Source organism: Camelus ferus, chromosome 18, assembly GCF_009834535.1.
Source record: "Camelus ferus isolate YT-003-E chromosome 18, BCGSAC_Cfer_1.0, whole genome shotgun sequence".
Lineage (NCBI taxonomy): Eukaryota > Metazoa > Chordata > Mammalia > Artiodactyla > Camelidae > Camelus > Camelus ferus.
This window is the reverse complement of record NC_045713.1, coordinates 28,396,229-28,414,658: the sequence shown is the minus strand read 5'-3', so window position 1 is coordinate 28,414,658 and position 18,430 is coordinate 28,396,229. Positions and strand designations below refer to the sequence as shown.

The following is an 18,430-nucleotide window of genomic DNA, read 5'->3' as shown; positions in this document are numbered from 1 at the left end:
TCTGAGTATGAGTCTGAGTCTGAGTCTGGAGCCTGACCCTGTGCTGGTCACCATGGCATCAGGGCCTCACCCACCTAGCTTACTGAAGCCTCTAGTATCCTGCAGATGGGCATTTAATTATTCTTACTTTACCCAAGTGGAATAGGAGGCTCTCAGAGAGACTAAGGAACTCACTGAATGTAGCTTGGGCAAGTCCTGTATCTGGGACTTTGAATCCAGGTCCTCAAGCTGGAATTTTGACCCCAAGGTCCTCATTCTTACCTTTTGTTTTGTTTTTTAGAATCAATAAATCGGGTAGAGGTCGTAGCACAAAGGCTGCCCAGTCGAATCCTGCCCTGAGTCCCAGCCTGGGAAATCCAAGGGAAGTAAGGTCAGGTTGGGGATGCCATGAATATTGGCTAATAACACTTCCAGGTGTAAGTGGGTCCCAGGTGACGGAGGCTTCTAGTGGGAAAGTCTGCTGTGAGTAACGACTTCTGGCCTCTTTGGGCTGCTATCTAGAGATGAGAAGGAGACTTTCTGGCTCAGTGATGGTCAGTGTTGGGGGCTTTGGAATGTTCTCCCATTATATGGAACGGACAGCTCAATATGTCCATGCAGAGTCGAGAACTTTGCCCACATGGGGATGCTGTGGCTGGGGTCTTCTCTGCCCACCTAGGGAACCATGGAATTTCAACGTGGTAGGAAAGAAATTTGCGCTCCTGAGTGTTAAATGCCAGATAAAGACCAAAGATTTCATTGTTCCCGCTTAGCCCCATTAAATAAAGACACCTGATGGGCAGATTTCCAAATGGAAGCTTCCATGGGTGTAAGGGCTCAGTCATCATTTTGCACTGAAGCCCACCCCTCCCCGCCCTTTGGTGAGTTTGTGACATCTGCCTTCATCTGGGCTCTCAGATGACTAGCTCCAGCTTGCCCTCACTCACTCCCTGTAGCCAAGCGCTCTCGACTGACCTCTCCATTCTTTCTCTACAGTGTTTCAAACCTGTAGGAAATCCTATTGGTGTTTCCTCCCAAACACACCTCACATCTTTCGACTCCTCTGCATGTCTGTTCTACACCACCCTGGTTGCTCTCACATCCAGGGGCGGGGGACAGCAGTCCCCTTGTAACTGTCTGCAGCTTCCCCCACCTTCCCCCACCGTGGTCTTTTCTCACAATGCAGGCAGAATGAGCTTCTAAAAACACAAATCAGATCTTGTCACCATTCTACTTAAAATCCTTCAATGGCTGTCTTCCAGTCACATGTGGGGTAAATCCAAACTCCTTCCGTTGGCCTCCAAGACCCTGCCTAGAACTAGTCCCTGTCTGCCCACCTCTCTCTGTTGGATTTTGTTGCAGACGCACTGGCTTTCTTTCAATTCCCACCCGTTAGCACAGTCTATCCAGCCCCAGGGCCTTTGCACTTGTGGCTTCCTCTGCCTGGACTGCTGTGAGTCTGGCCCTTCTTATTTAGTTAGTTATTTATTTAAATTTTTTATTGAAGGATAGTTGATTTACAATGTTATATTAGTTTCAGGTATAAAACATACTGATTCAATATTTTTATAGATTATACTGCATAAAGTTATTACAAAACAATGACTATATTCCCCTGTCCTGCACAATATATTCTTGTTGCTTATCTATTTTATACATAGTAGTTTGTATCTCTTAATCCTATCTCTTAATCCCTATCTCACCCCTCACCCCTTCCCTCTCCCCACTGGTAACCACTAGTTTGTTTTCTGTATCTATGAGTCTGTTTCTGTTTTGTTATAAACATTTGTTTGTTTTAGTTTTTAGATTCCACATGTAAGTGATGACATAAAGTATTTGCCTTTCCCTGTCTGACTTATTTCACTAAGCATAATACCTGCTAGATCTGGGCAAGTTGTTGCAAAGGGTGTTATTTCATTTTTTTAGTGGCTGAGTAATATTCCCTTGTGTATATGTACTACATGCACACAAACACACACCGCATCTTCTTTATACATTTATCTCTTGATGAACATTTAGGTTACTTCCATATCTTAGAAAATTTATTTATTTATTTATTTAAAATTTCATGTTACTGAGTTATAGTCAGTTTACAATGTTGTGTCAATAGAAAATTTATATGGACTTACAAAAGACCCCGAATTGCCAAAGCAAACTTGAGAAAAAGGAGCAAAGCTGGAGGTATCACGCTCCTTGACTTCAGACTATACTAGAAAGCTACAGTGGTCAAAGCAGCGTTGTGCTGTCACAAAAACAGACGATCACACAGATCAATGGAACAGAATAAAGAGCCCAGAAAGAAACCCACACACCTATGGTCGATTAATCTGTGACAAAGGAGGCAGGACTATACAAAGAGAAAAGACAGCCTCTTCAGTAAGTGGCCCTTCTTATCCTTCAGGAGTCTGCTTAAGTGTCATTCCCTCAGGGAAGCCTTCCCTGATTGTTGACGCAGGTCTCTCCTCTTTAAAGTAATAGCACCCCTTTCACTCCCTTCCTAGAATTTATCACTGGGTTAAAGTACATCCTCTAAAAAGTATGTCCAAGTCCTAAGCCCCAGCACCTGTGAATGTGGCCTTATTTGGAAACAAGCTTTTTGTAGATGCAATTAGGTGAAGATGAGGTCACATTGCATCAGGGTGGACACTAATCCAATGACTGGTATCCTTATAAGAAGAGGAAGATTTGCACCTAGACAGATACTAGGGAGAATGCCTCCAAGGGCAGAGGCAGAGATTAGAGCCAGGGGATGCCAAGGATTGCGGGCAGCCTCCAAAAGCTGGAAGGAGTCAGGACGGATTCTCCCCTAGCGCCTCCAGAAGAGCCGACCCTCCCAACACCTTGATCTCAGACTTCTGGCCTCCAGAACTGTGAGAAAAGAAACTTCTGTTGCTGTAAGCCACCCCGTTGTGGTCATTTGTCATCTAGGAAACAAACACAGTTGGTTACTTATTTTGTTTGCTTGTTTGTCTATAATTTTTCTTCCACTCGACAAGACCTTTATTTCTTTATTCTCTCTTGTATCCCTTGTGCCTGGTGGTGCGTCTAACACACAGCAAGAACTCACCAAGTGTTTTTGGAGGGATCAGTTTCCCCGCATAATCAGCCGTGACGTCTTACCAGCTGTAGTTGTCTAGTGTTCCTTGCTCTGGATCACAAACACTGTCCCCACGTTTGCCTTCATTTCCCTCTGCACTGTTGCAGGAGCCTTCCGTCTGGTTTCCTCGCTGCTGAACTTTTTCTCCTCTCTTTAACACAAATCTGATCCTCTCGCTTTTCCACTTGAAACCCTTTATTCTTTCCCCATTGCTCTATTCTAGCTGTTGGACCTTGGGCAAGCTCCATAAACTGTCAGCCTCAGCCTCGGTCTCCTCATCTGTGGAATGGGAGGAATAATTGCACCTACCTCACCAGATGGATGTGAAAATTAACTGAGAATTAGTGCAAATCGTGTGGCACAACTGCCCAGTGCATCACAGGAGGCCTGTGAATGCTAGCTTTCAGCACTAAGGTCCGCATTTTTGTTGGAAGGAGGCTAGAGATCGGAGGCTATCTAAAAAATGAGTCCTTTGTTAAGGTGGGGAGAAGCCTTTGAAAAATCACATACTCAGACTGCCTTGTCCAACAACTGTTAAAGTGATTGAGAACAGAATTTGTCTAGTATTTTGGCCTGTTGAAGTTTGGGAATCTATTTTGAAAGCATGAGTTTGCATACCACTAAACACCCAATGAAAATACATGAAGTCAAAAACTTAAAGTAGGCTCATATTTATATTAAAATCCTATCATTTGTACCATAGATATAATCGTACAGGTAGAAATAAAGGAATTCATTTTAATCATGGCTCAGAATTGATACTGTCCATCTCTGAAAACCTCTTAATCAGGAAATCTCCCTACCTCCCAAAATTGTTTAAAATGCATGGTAACACATTTCAGAGCAATTGCAAAATTTAATGTGTGCAAATTATTCATATATTCATAATATTTTTAATAGCACATCAGATTTGGGTACTCACGCGCAGGGCAAAGGGAATATCCGTTAGCTTCTAATAAAGGCCCATCAGTGAAATGAATTTAAATATTACCACTACCTTCCTATCAACCCAGAGTTCTCACTAAGGCAGCAGCTGTTTCATAAGATTGGAGGCTTTCCTTGATTTGAAAGGCTCAGTTGGAGAGACCCTCTCTTTTCAAAAAAGCCTCCTTTGAAAAAGTCGGGCTTCCTGTGGAATTGAACTGTTCTGCGGTGTGGTCCAGCTGCTTTTCTGAAGCTGCTTTTGTCTGATTTGGCAAGTTGTAAAAATAGGGCCAGCAGGGAAGGGAGTAAATGATCGGAAACAGAAATATGAACTTGCCTTGCTAGTATTTTGTTTACTATTTATTAAAATTAGAAATTTCCTTAAGTTCCTAGGAGAGACAGAGAGGCTTTGGGCCAAAGTGCTGTAGCCTGGGAGGGTGGAATTGATGCCTCAGGCAGCCACCTCTCCACGTGGCACGCTCTGCCTGTTCCTCCTCCTCCCCTGTGTGCGTGTGTGTGTTTAATGACCTTTCCACCATGTGATATCTCTATTTCTGGACCCACCCCAGCAGTCACTGTGGGTCTTTGGGTTCCTAGAATCACTGAGAGGAGATGGAGACTGTTTGATAGGAAGACTGGAGATTTTACTGACTCTTGGGAATGTGCCAGGCAGTGAGAATTGAACAATGACCTAGGCCATGCCCATTCGGAGAGAACTCTCTCCACTGTCTTATTTTATTAAAAAGTAAAATCTTAAATGTTCTTTAGTTACACAATCATACCTTCATGTTGTATACGATGAAAGTAATACAGATAAAATGATAGTGTTCCCTGACCCTCTGACTCCCCCCTCCCCCTCCCCACCTGGTCAACAGTCATCCTTGTCACCTGTTGCACTGTGTTTCCTTCCAGGTATTTCCTATGCATTTGCAAGCAAACGTGTGTAGAGAAATGGATAGGGTTTGTGTGTGGTTTCTAATTTACATTTAAAAAAATTCTGAGCTACGCATGCTCCTAGTTTAAGGATCCAATCACTAAACAAGTTATGCAGGGAAGACACCCTGTTCACATTGCTCTAAGGTGAATACTGTCACCTTGTTCCTGAACCCTCTCTAATTCTCAGTAATGTACTTAGACTTCTACTTCAGAGTTTTTCAGTTTCAGGTGTTCTTTTGACTTCCCAGGATGAAAGATGAGGCTTTTAACTTCAGTTTTAGGCCACCGCCAGCACACCTCACCACATCCTTTCGTTGTGGTACCAAAATCTTGGTTAGCTCAGCATTTGCATTATTATAAATATGGATATACCTTCACAGCTGGATCATGTAGCGAACCACGGAGTTTGGGGGCACATTTTAAAATTTATTTTCTTGATATTAATAATTAAGTTTTCCCATGTCTGTCACGTTCTGTATTGTTAAACACTAATTAAGCTGTAAACTCTCTCCCAGCTGTCCCTACTGCCTCTCCCCTTTGCCGTATATTAGATTTTTTCCATCAATCTCGTCTTGGAGTATTTCTCCAGGGACCTTGTGACCTGCTACATTTGGGACTGTCTTCTCTCTAAGCCCAATGCACGGATACCATCCTGGGAACTTTCTTCTTATCACCCTGGGATTCCATCTCCTTTCTTCCGAATTGAGTTTCCTGTTGCCTGAGTTCCATATCTTCCTCCTTCTTGGTTTGTTTATTTGACTGTTCTATATTCTTCCCCTTTTTTTTTTCACTTAACATCATGTTTTGACGATCTCCCCCCAGTGGTGTGAATAATTTCCCTCTGATTTCAATGGTAAAGTCAGCCGCAGAGGCCCTGTTAACTGGCACAGTTGGCACTCTCAGCTGGATACTTAATCGAGAATTAGAAGCATAAGAAAGACGTACTATGGCAAAGACTAGCTCAGAGCTCACCAATTCTATTTCCTCACAGGAAGACTAGAGGTCCCAGCCTCCCTTGCAGTAGGACAGGGGGCCAGGTACCAGGGGATTGACCAAAGATACGTGAAATACCTACCTGTGGGTATCAGGGTTCTCCAGAGGAACCGAGCCAATAGGACATATAGATACAGAGAGATTTATTATAAGGATATTGTAAACAATTGAAGTGCAGTCAATTTATAATGTGTCAGTTTCTGGTGTACAGCACAGTGAGTAAGTAATATATTCCTTTTCATATTCTTTTTCATTATAGGCTATTACAAGATAGCTATTATATCCTATTATAAGGGATTGAATTGTTTATGTGATTATGGAGGCCAGGCTGAAGGTTCCAAGATCCGTAGTCAGCAAGCTGGAGACCCGGGAAAGCCAGTGGTTTAGTTCCAGTCCAAGCCTGAAGGCTGATATCCCAGCTCCGAGGCAGTCAGGCAGAGAGGGCAAATTCTCCCTTGCTCAGCCCTGATGTCCTATTCAGGCCTTCAGTGCGCTGGGTGCAGCCAGCCCATGCTGGGGAGGGCCATCTGCTTTACCCAGTCCACCAACCCAAATGATGATCTCATCCAGAAACACCCTCACAGACACATTCAGAGAGTAACATTTGACCAAAAATCTGGGCACCCTGTGGCCCAGTCAAGTTGACACAAAATTTACCATCACAGCGTGCTATGTCACTTGCAGACCTAGCCGTAAAGCCCCTGTGTGCTCTTCTGTACGGCCTTTCTTCCTTCTCCATGGTGCCTGTGAAAGAGGTGGTGGAGTCAGATGAAAGGCACCTGGATCCCTGGTTCACCATTTGTCCATAGTGATAGCAGCAAATAAATGGATAAATAACTGGGGAAGAAGAGAAAGCTCTTCTTTATAGAACCATGCCAACTTATACTCTCGCAAGGAATGATGGTATTAGAAAGTCCCCATCTGGCAGCCCCCACGAGTGTTTCGGGCAGAAATCGTCAATGGATGCTAAAATTAGTAGGTGAAAAATTGATGAGAAACTGGGTATTTGCATAGTTTCAAAGTAAATCCTAGTAAGATACTTACAAATCAGGAAGGGAAAAGGTGGTAACTTTAGAGTGGAGAAACGTGGCTGAGACCATTTTAACCAAGAATTCAAATTAACATCACCAGTAATGCATCAAATATACATCCTGTGCCTTTTGATACAATGCAGTGAGCAAGACCACCATCTCATCTGTGATATTCTGACTACATGTGCATAATCTGAATCTAATCATGGGGAAAAAAAAACATCAGATGAGCTCCAACCAAGGGGCATTCTAAAAAATAACGGGCCTGTACTCTTTGCGAAATGCCCAGGTCATGAAAGACAAAGACGGAGGAATCGTTCCAGATTCAAGGAGACCAGCTTTGTTCTTGGATTGGATTCTGGACGAGGAGTTTTTTCTTTTGCTGTAGACATTCACAGGAAATTGGTGAAATCTGAATAAGGTCTTAGGTGACAGCATCAGTATTATTATCGATATTAATTTCCTGATCTTGATCATCATACTGTGTGCCTAGGTGATAGAATGCCCTTGTTTTTACACACTGAAGTATTCAAGGGTGAAGGAATATCGTATCTGCAACTTGGTTGTTAAATCATTCATAAAAATGACAATGATTATATAAAGAGAAAGCGTGCTCTAGCAAGAGGTAGAATTACAGAGCAAGTGTAAAATGTTAATTTTTCTGTAAGTAAGGAATTTTGTCAGAACATAAAGTTAGAAACAAAACAACGTAGTTAGGGAAACCTCTGCTGTCATAAATCTCAATGTTGATTTTGCTACAATGAGTTTTCTGAAAAGCAATTTTCAGGTAGGATATACTTTTTGTCACATAATGACAATTACTATTGTATTTTCTTTATTATATGATGAGCTACATTAATTAAACATTTCTGCTAACATTAAATGTATCAAAGAAAATATACAGCAAGTTCCTTTTTTTTTAAACTTTTTTTATTGAGTTATAGTCAGTTTACAATGTTGTGTCAAATTCCAGTGTAGAGCACAATTTTGCAGTTTTTCATGGACATACATATATTCATTGTCACATTTTTTTCGCTGTGAGCTACCACAAGATCTTGTATATATTTCCCTGTGCTATACAGTATAATCTTGTTTATCTATTCTACATATGCTTGTCAGTATCAACAATACTGAATATTGACCTCCCAGTCTATCCCTTCCCACCCTCCTCCCTCTTGGCAACCACAAGTTTTTATTCTATGTCTATGAGTCTGTTTCTGTTTTGTATTTATGTTTGTTTTTTCATTTAGATTCCACATATGAGTGATCTCATATGGTATTTTTCTTTCTCTTTCTGGCTTACTTCACTTAGAATGACATTCTCCAGGGACATCCATGTTGCTGCAAATGGCATTATGTTGTCGTTTTTATGGCTGAGTAGTATTCCATTGTGTAAATATACCACATCTTCTTTATCCAGTCATCTATTGATGGACAGCAAGTTGCTTTTTTTTAATGTCTAATGCTTTTAAGCATTTTTTTCTTGTATTTATATATATTTTTTGTTGAGGTAGAGTCAGTTTACAATGTGTCAGTTTCTGGAGTATAGCACAATGCTTCAGTCATACATGAACATGCATATATTTCTTTTCATATCCTTTTTCACCATAAGTTAGTACAAGATATCAAATGTAGTTCCCTGCACTATACTGTATGAACTTGTTGTTTATCTATTCTATATTTATCAGTTAGCATCTGCAAATCTCTAATGCCCAATTTATCCCCTACCACCCTTTTAGGCACTTTTGTGCATATTTAAGATGGTATACATATTTCCACTTAGCCTGAGAGGTTTGGGTTTATGGAGATTATAAAATATATTACAATACTGATAGAAACAAAAAAATTATAAAAATAGAGAAACTCAATAAATGGTTTCTGTAAATAGATGATATTTACCTAAATCAAAATTGATGTGCTTTTATCAAGTCTTTCCAAAGCATCCAACTTAGTTTTCATATGCATACTAACTCTTCTGATTTTTCACATTTTCACTGGCTTATGTGATATTTACACAAACAATTATGAGAACAAGTACACGTGTTGTAAATTGGCTTGGAGACATACACAGCTGACATTTGGGATAAGCATACAACTCAGCTAATGGGAACAATTGTTCACCTGTGTGTGGTAGCTCGCTGTCTGCTACCATTGGTGCTGCGGGCATCAGACGTAGACGTTGCAGACTAACTGGGGTCGGTTAATCCAGCTGGTTGGATGATTGAAGATCATTAAAGGAAATTCACATCTTATTAAATAGTATGCATTTACCGTACTTTGCTTAATCAGTCCCTTACTGACGGGCATTTCACCGAGATATTCTGGGCCCTGTTAGTACATCGTGTTCTAGTTATGACCCATCACTAAGGCAAAGCAGATAACGAAAGGGAAAAGGGAAGTGGTCCCTGATGCTATCTTACTCCGGGGTTTTCAGCGTTCCTAGGTTGGCAACATCTCCACACTGATGGGATTGAGTGCCTATCAGAGAAACCCAGCAGTAGCTCAGTTCTATTGGTCAGGACTCTTTGAGATGCAAGATTCAGAAAAGAAACTCTCGTGTGTTTAATGGAAAAGGAATCTATTGGCACATATGTCTGAAAAAAATCCCACAGTTAGTGATTTTTAGGCACTGCTGCCCCAAGGAGTTCAAATGGGTAAACACTATGATTTAAAATGCCCATTTAGAACTTTATAATTAAAATAACCTTTTATTATTATAAAGGTAATATATATCTAATGGGAAAAATGAATCAATACAGACAAAAATTAGAATCACCCATAAAAGCATACTCAGAGATATGCTTTCTTAATATCTTGGAATACATTCTTTCATATATTTTTAAACTGAATTTTTAAATTTTATAGTATAAAACTTTCATAACATGTGCAAAATAGAAAAAGTATTAGAGTGAACCCTGTATACCCATTATCTAACTTAAAGAGCTGTCATGGTTTTGCTGCACTGCTTTATCATTCTCCTCTGACTCTCCCTCACCCCCTCCCACCTTTACTTCTACTCAGACATTAAAGCAAATCCCACACATATCTTTTCATCCCTACATACTTCATTATACAGCTGTACAAATTTTGAACTTTTTTTCACATGACCATGTTTAACAAAATGAATAGTAATTCCTTAGTATTTTCAAATGTCCTATATTAACACAGATTTCTGTGTTCTGATTCTTTGATGTCAAGAACCTTGCTGACCCTGGAGGGACTGCTTCTCCCAGGATTAGCCAAGTCCTAGAGATGGTAAACAGCTCACCTGAGAGCTGGAGCCCATGTCTCAAATACAAGTCATCCAGTCCTGAGCCCTCACCCCAACCACCTCCCTTGTGGGGCTCTCACACTTTAGGCCACTATGCACCTGCCCTAGTCACCCCAGGGCCCAGTACTAGACATCTAGGGGTAGCCCCTGTGCCCTAGAACCTGCTGGAATTATTCAAACTGCTCACTCTGCCTTGTATGTTCCTTCTGGAAGAAACCACAATAAATGTCCTCACCTACAGATCAGGGTGGTGGGGGGAGAGTATTGCTCAGTGGTAGACCCCATGCTTAGCATGCACGAGGCCCTGGGTTCAATCTCCAGTACCTTCGTTAAAGGATAAATAAACAAAAATAAATAAACCTAATTACTTCCTCCCAAAATAAAACATAAATAAATAAAAATTAAAAATAAATAAGTAACACTTTATAAAAAGTTATGTTTACATGCTGTACTTTAGTCTATTAAGTGCACAATTGCATTAATATCCAAAAAAAGTGCATACCTTCATTAAAAGAATACTTTCTTGCTAAAACATTCTAACCATCATTGAGCCTTCACTGAGTTGTAGTGGTAACATCAAAAATCACAGATCACAGGTCACCATAACAAATACAATAATAATGAAAAAGTTTGAAGTATTGTAAAAATTACCAAAATGTGACACAGAGACACAAAGTGAGCAAATGCTGTTGGAAAAATGGCATGATAAACTTGTTTGACTCAGGGTTGCCACAGACCTGCAATTTGGAAAAAAATGTGTGGTATCTGTGAGGCGCAATAAAACAAAGTGTGCCTGTATTTTTAAATAAACCCCTGTCCACATTCAGATTTCTCTGATCATCTCATAAACATCTTTCTACAGTAGTTTGTGTGAATCAGGATCTCAGAAGTTCTATTCATCCTTATATTTAAAGAAGAAACAACAAAAATGGTCACACTCTTCACCAAAACACTTTTTTCTAAATTTTGAAAATGTTTTTATTTTAAAAATCATCATACATTTGACTGTGTGTGTGTGTGTGTGTGTACACACAGTTCCATGAATTTTAGCCCTTGCAGAGATTCATGTAATTACCACCACAATCAAGATGAAGTCTCATCACCTCAAAATATTCACCTCTCCTTTCCCACTGAGACAGCTTCCTGGGGCTGCCTCCAGCCAAGCCTGAGCACAGCCAAGGTACCATTCCTGCCTGAGCCAGGACTCTTTGATGGGTAAATTTGGATCAAGAACCCCCTGTAAGGCTGGTATTGCCCTGCAGCCCAAGACTTGCTCCCCAGTGTCCCTCCCTGGCCCTTTTCTTCAGTGGTATTGGACATGCATTATGATTTGAAGAGTCTTCCTCCTTCCCTGGCTTCCTCCTTGAATTCTTCACAAGTTTCCCCCCCAAATCTGTCACAGTCTAATTCCATCTTGGCGACTGCTTCTCAGAGGGCCCCCACTACTAATGGAGTTTCTTTCCCCTGCACCCTCCACCCTCACTTACCTCTTTTCACATAATCTCCTAGCACCATGCTTTTTCCTTCATAGCACTCTCACAACCGTAAGTACTTTATTAGTTAAATTTTTTCTGTTTCTTCCACTAGCCTGTAAACCCCATCAGGGGCAAGAACCACGTCAAAAATGAACTCACTGTTATACCTCAGTGCCTGGCATTGTGCCTAGTACGTAGTGGGCACATGATCAATAGTTATAGACTGGGAGGATTTTTCTCTGCCTCTCAAATCATCTCATGATACAGTCACCACTGTCAGCATGCTCTCTGTTTTGTGGTTGTTGGTGTTCAGTGGAGACAAAAAGTGTCACGGGGAGAAGTCAGTGGTTTGAAAAATAAGAAATCAAACTTCCCCAACACAATGAACCTTATAATTGCAAACAGTCAGGATACCCTGGAAATCACTTTGAAAAATTCTAAAGAGCTGACAGAAGGTGGCACTTCTGATAATCCCGAGACAAGGCAAGAGTTCAGAGGAGTGGGTCTTCAAAGGAAATCTTCTCGGAAAACTAGCAGACGGCCTCGAGACTTGGCCCCAAACCAGATTAGTCTTTTCACGTCCACCAGTAAACAGGCTTCAGAGGAATGTGCTGAGATCTGAGTTTGAGGGAGAAAAGGGAGGAAGAACGTCTTTGCATTGGAGTCTGCCATTGCAGGATTCACCCAGCAGGGCTGCTGAGCCTCGTGCTTCATTAGATCTTGGCTCTGAGCTCTTTCATCTCCTCCAGCTCCCCTTAGCATGAGCCCAATTTCCACCCAGGCTCTGTTTCAAGTTGAAGAAGAAACCAAATCATCTGCAGTTCATGGGTATGCCAGAGGGCCAGTGTTTCTGGCTTAGTGTCTGCTATGCCTTTGTGTTCTTGTTAGTTTTGTGTTCTTTTGAGGTTTCTTTCATTTTGGACTGTAGTACCCTAATGAAGGCTTTTTGGGAAAATATTTAATTCTCATAAAAGAAGGTTTTAGTGGCAGTGAAGAGGCAGTGCTGCACCATGGTTAGTACCATGGCTTTCGACTCTGTATCAGCCAGGATAGATGAGGTTGTGTTGCAGTAACAAACATCACCCAGATCTCATTCATGCAATGTGTCTGTCTCAGGCTGCTCAGGTTGCTATCACAAAATATCGTAAGTTGAGTGTGTTAAACAACAGAAATGCATTTCTCACAGTTCCAAAGGCTAGGGAGTACAAGTACAAAGGCTGGCAGATTTGGTGTCTGGTGAGAGCCCCCTTCCTGGCTTGTAGCCAGCTGCCTTCTCACTGTGTCCACCTATGGCACAAGCCTGCAATGAAGAAACCCTAGAATTTCCAGACTGCCTGGATTTTGGACTCAGTACTGTAACATCAACTCTCTCCTGCATTTTCAGCTGCTGGGCTGCCCTGTGAATTTGGACTTGTTACCCTCCAACAACTGCATAAGCCAATTCCTTAGAATGTCTATTATCTATCTACTTACCCACCTATCCATCTACCCATCTAACCATCTATCTCCTACTGGTTCTGTTTCTCTGGAAAACTTTGACCAATACATAGTTATACCCCAGTTATAGAATTACCCTCACAACCTGTCAACATCTAGTCCAGAGTTAAGCCTTGTTTCCTTGAACTTGCTCCCAGATAACCTAACACAAGTCCAAATCCTATAATAAGAACGTTCCAACCTTCTCTAATTGAGTCACCCATCCAGGACTGGCTACATAGCTTGTGGGGCCCAGTATAATTGAAAACACAGGGCTCCTGTTAAAAAATTACTAAGAAATTTCAAGGTGCCAACAGCATTAAAGCAAGTTCCAGGCACTTGTGTGTGCCGGGCCATGTGCACCTGCACAGGTCACTTGGCCCTGTACTTGGCTCTGGAGTCACCACATGGTTCTCCACAGTGGTGGCCTTTGGCTGGAGGGCATTTCCTGGAATTTCCTCCCAATCTCTTATGTATACAGATATTTTACTTAAGTGAGAATGTATTCTCACTTATGTGGCCCCGTATCCATATATGGTTATGCCACATACCTTGCTAAAATTTGCCACGAATACCTGATTGCTTGTATCCATCTTTTGGAGGCAAAGCACAGTTACTCAAAAAATACGTGAGAAACGAGCTTAAACAGGCCGAACTTGTTTAACTGCACTTCACTTTATTGTGCTTTAAAGATAGTGCGTTTTTTCCAAATTGAAGTCTTGTAGCAACCCTGCGTTGGCAGAGGATGGTTAGCAATTTTAGCAAAGAAGTGTTTTTGAATTAAGGGATACACATTGTTTTTTCAGACATAATGCTATTGCACACTTAATAGAGTATAGTATAATGTAAACATACCTTTTATTTGGGAAACCACAAAATTTGTGTGCCTTGCTTTATTGAGATGCTTACTTTATCGCGGTGGTTTGGAACTGAAGCTGTAGTACCTGCGAGGTGTGCTTGTAACACACGTGAGAGTATGTGGTGAGAAAGAGCATGCTTATGAACATTTGTCTAAAGACGCTGGGAGTATTAAAGAAAGCACTAAAAAATAATTGCTGAAATAATGTGTCATAATAAATACCATGTACCTCCACCAAAGTAAGTAATATTAAAAGCATCTAGGTGTTGATACAGTATTGCGATGACATTTGAATTTCTAGAAGCTATTTTTCTACTATGGGAAAAGGTAAGGGTTTTGGACTGAATGTGCAGATTTCCTGTGGGCCACTATGCCTGCTCCGTGCTATACGTTGGTCATCCTACAACAGCAGAATTCTCGCTTTTGTCTGCTACTCATTGCTTTAGTACTACCTCCTTGCCTTAACCCATTTCTCAAACTCAAATGCAGTCTGCCTTCCATCTTTGCAGTGCCTCTTTGCTTCATCATCCCTTGAAATTCTAGTGTTTCTTGTTTATTTATTTGTTTGTTTATTTGAAATTCTAGCATTTAATACATAATATTGTGTTCTTGTCTCTGGTTTTAGGATGATCCCGTTTATGCGGGGTCTCCCCCCCTGATTTTACTGCTGTAGCCAGCCTTGGGCAAACCACCTTCCCAGAGGTTGACTGGCTCTGATCTTTTTGTTAATAAAAAAAAAGAATCAGTAAAGTTTGCTGAGCACTTACTCTGGGTCAGCAACTGTGCTTGTAAATTAATTGCACATAAATTTGTATGCTCTATAAATTACCTTACTTAATCTTTGCAACAATCCCGGGAAGTTGATACATTTACCAAGGACATTGCTACAGATAGGGAAACTAAGGCTCAGAGAGGTTAAGCCAATTGCCCAAGGCCACACAGGATCCGTTGTGGTGGTGTTGGGCTTCAGATTTTTCTGCCTCCAAAACTTGTGCCTTAATTATAATGCTGTGCCTCTCTGCAGGCAGAATCTAGACCGTTCCAAGTGAGTATTTAAACTGTGGGTTCAAAACAACAAGACTAAAGAGGTGTACCAATCAGGGATCGTCAGGGGAGCTGAGCCACTGCGGGTGTTACAGCATAAGGGATACATTATAGGAATCAGACCTTCTGTAGTAGTGAGAGGAGCTGGGGAGGTGAGGACCAGAGGAGTCACCGACCAGATGATCTGAGAAGTCAGGAACATCCAGTTGCTAACATGGAGCTGTGAGGGGGGGGCTCTTGGAGTCATCTAGGTTGCCCCCAACTCTGTGCAATCCCCTCTCTGTGAATCAGCAGACAAGCCTTCACTGATGGGGCTGGGGCCGTCGTTGGTCGGCAGGGCCAGCGTGGAAAGAAGAGCTGGATGCAGAGCAAAGGAGAACGAGGACATGCCTGAACCCATCAGGCATCTTTGTGTCCATCTATCACTGCAGGCGACTATGATGACTTTCGGAGAACAGTGGCTGCTGCTTCACATCCACTTTCTAAGTCTCATGCATGTTCCCCTGTTGGCCAACTCTATCCTGGAACCATATAGGGATGGGGATGTTGGGAGACACAGCTCCCAGAGGAACCAAGTGGACACAGCACATGTCGCACAGAGGTGATTCAAGGAGGTCAACAGAAGGCAGGGACTGGATGTGTAGTCAAGGGCTTTGTGATGGTTAATTTTATGTGTCAATTTCAGGGGGCAAGGGATACCCAGCTGTTTGGTACAACATTATTTTGGGTGTGTATGTTATTCTGAGTGGGTATTTTTAGATGGGATTAACCTTTGAAAGAGTACACTGAGTAAAGCAGATTGCCCTCATTCAATGAGTTGAAGCCCTACCTGACTGTTGAGCTGGGATGTCAGTCTTTTCCCACCTTTGGACTTAAACTGAAACATCGGCTCTTCTTGGGTCTCCAGCCTGGTGACTCTAAGACTGGAACTTACACCCTTGGCTCTAGAACTGGAACTTCAGACTCAGGCTGAAACGTCACCATCACTGTTGACTTTCCTGGGCCTCCAGCTTGCCAACTGCAGATTTTAGGACTTCTCAGTCTCCATAATTGTATGAACCAATTTCTTATACTAAGTCTCTTTCTCTCTATATATACATCCTGTTGTTTCTCTTTCTCTGGAGAACCCTGACTAATCCAGGCCTAGATTTCCCTCTTCAAGTGAAAAATCTAAAGTCCTTGGAAGACTTTGTGTACTGTTGGTTTAGAGTTAAGAGCTAAAGGTCAAAGTGTTCTGCTGTGAAAACTTGTTGGTAGTTTAGTAATCTGGAAAAATAATATTGTAATTGCATGGCACTTTCCTTGCAGAACGTGCTAAGAGCTTCAGGAATTTGAGATAGCGTCTCCTGGCTTCTTTAGTGTGTTCAGTGAGTGCTGAAGCTTGATGCTGACTCAGGGGTTGGTTTTTCTCCGTGTTCTTTTTGTGCAGAGTGAGCTCAGACCTAGCACTCTTTTGGTGCTGATGTTATTACACCAACAAACTTTATCACGAAACTTAAAAAAAAAATCTTTATTTTAAAACCATACAACTTCTATTTTATTGCAACCCCACTAAGTCCCCAAATCATAGTCTTTGAGAACTAAAGGGAATTGTGGAGATACTGTGGCTTGATTTTTCCCAAATTATGTTCCACAAAATGTGTATTCCTAAATGTTCACAAGTTGTCCTTGAAAAAAAAGATTCAATGACCAGGTAGGTTTGAAAAGGCAGCATACACTCTCTCCTTTCTGGAAAATCCAAATGTACTCTAATAAAGTTTGCGATAACTCTTAGACTTTGAAGTAGACATATCAAGTAAGCAGTTGGTAGATGGGTCTGAATTTCAGGGTCAAGGTTGTAGTTGGATACATAGGTTTGGAAGGTAACATGTAAAACCATGGGAGCAAATGAGATGACTAGGGAGACTTCAGAAGGAATGAGTGTGTGAGGTCTGGAGGCACTGCAGCTCTCTTTTGACCATGAGGGAAAGACCTGGGAATGGAGCCAAGCCCCAGAAGATGGCATTGCTGAGGCAAGTGATAGAGAGAAAGTTGGACATAACTCAAGCCACTAAAGTTGATTCTACCATTGGACTTCTCAGCTATAATACCAATAAATTCTTTCTGAATGTAAGTTTTTATGTCATTTCTTACAGAAAGAGTTCTGACTAGTATGACATCTCCCAAACTCTTTTGCATATTTTTCTCTGTCTCCTCTGAGTCTGTGTTTCCCCATCTCCTTCCCTTGTCATGGAGGAGAATCAGCTGACCCTAAGATGCCAGGATTCACCAGTCACCCCTATCCTGAGGAGCAAATCGGAAGGCACAGCTTACCTCAATCAGTGTCTGTTGTTGACATTTCTGGCATGAGTGGAGGAATTAGGTAAGAAAGGGTTAATGTGCCGCAGGCAGGAGAGCCAGTCAGACAAGCCCTGTGCCTCCAGCAACTAATGGGGGAGATTTGTGAGGGAGGTGATAACAGTTTGAAGTTATGCAGGTGGGAGCTCAGAACTACCAGGATTTGAATATTAATGCTAATACAACTACACATATGCCCAGTTGTCATTAAGTAATATTTGATTAAATAACTTTTAATAGTTGCCATAGTATTCTATTGTTTGGATGTATTGTGGTAAATATATCTGATCTCTTAATTAAGTTGTTTCTCTCTACAAGCAACTCCGCAATAAATATTTGTGAACATTTGTGACTATTTCCTAAGGAGATATTCCTGGAAATAGATCTACTGGGGCAATGGGCTTGCAAAATTTTAAGGCTTTTGATACAAACTGCTAAACTGTCCTCCACGATTGTGTGACTTTACACTAGCACCAAGCAGTAAATAAAGGGACCTGTTTTCTCACAAAAAAAAAAAAAAAAAAAAAAAAAAAAAAAAAGAGAGAGAGAGAGAGAAAATAAGGAAAAAGAAAATGGACGAGTTAATATAGTTAAGGATTTTATTTTTATTTTTGAACTGCTAGCAGCCAACCCAAACTGACTCTGGCTAGTATCAGCCAAAAAGGGACTTTACTGGAAGGATCACAGGTTTTCCCCACAGAATCAAAGAGATTGCTGAACAAGCAGAACAGCAAATCTGGGGACGGGGAGGGACCAGAGCTGCCCTGGGGAACCTCAGCAGGCTGTCCTCACTGTCCTCTCCCCTCTGACCCAACGACCCAACAGCCCACTGACCTGCACTCTCTGCTTGGAGCTTGAAACCATGGGGAGAGAGCATGAGGCAGGACAAAGCCCACCAGTGTGGCCCCTGGGAGCCCACTCAGCACCTCTGTGAAGCCTGGCAACAGGCCAGGAGGCATCTGCCATGACCTCTCTGAGGATAGAGCCCTCCCTGGGCTTCTCCAAGTC

The 18,430-nt window shown here is 41.7% G+C and overlaps 1 protein-coding gene across 2 annotated transcripts in view; it reads left to right on the top strand.

Annotated features, from left to right (window-relative positions):
- Positions 1-18,430, top strand: part of SNX29 (sorting nexin 29) — a 587,367-nt gene that overhangs the window by 78,960 nt on the left and 489,977 nt on the right. The gene's annotated exons all lie outside the window — the stretch shown is intronic.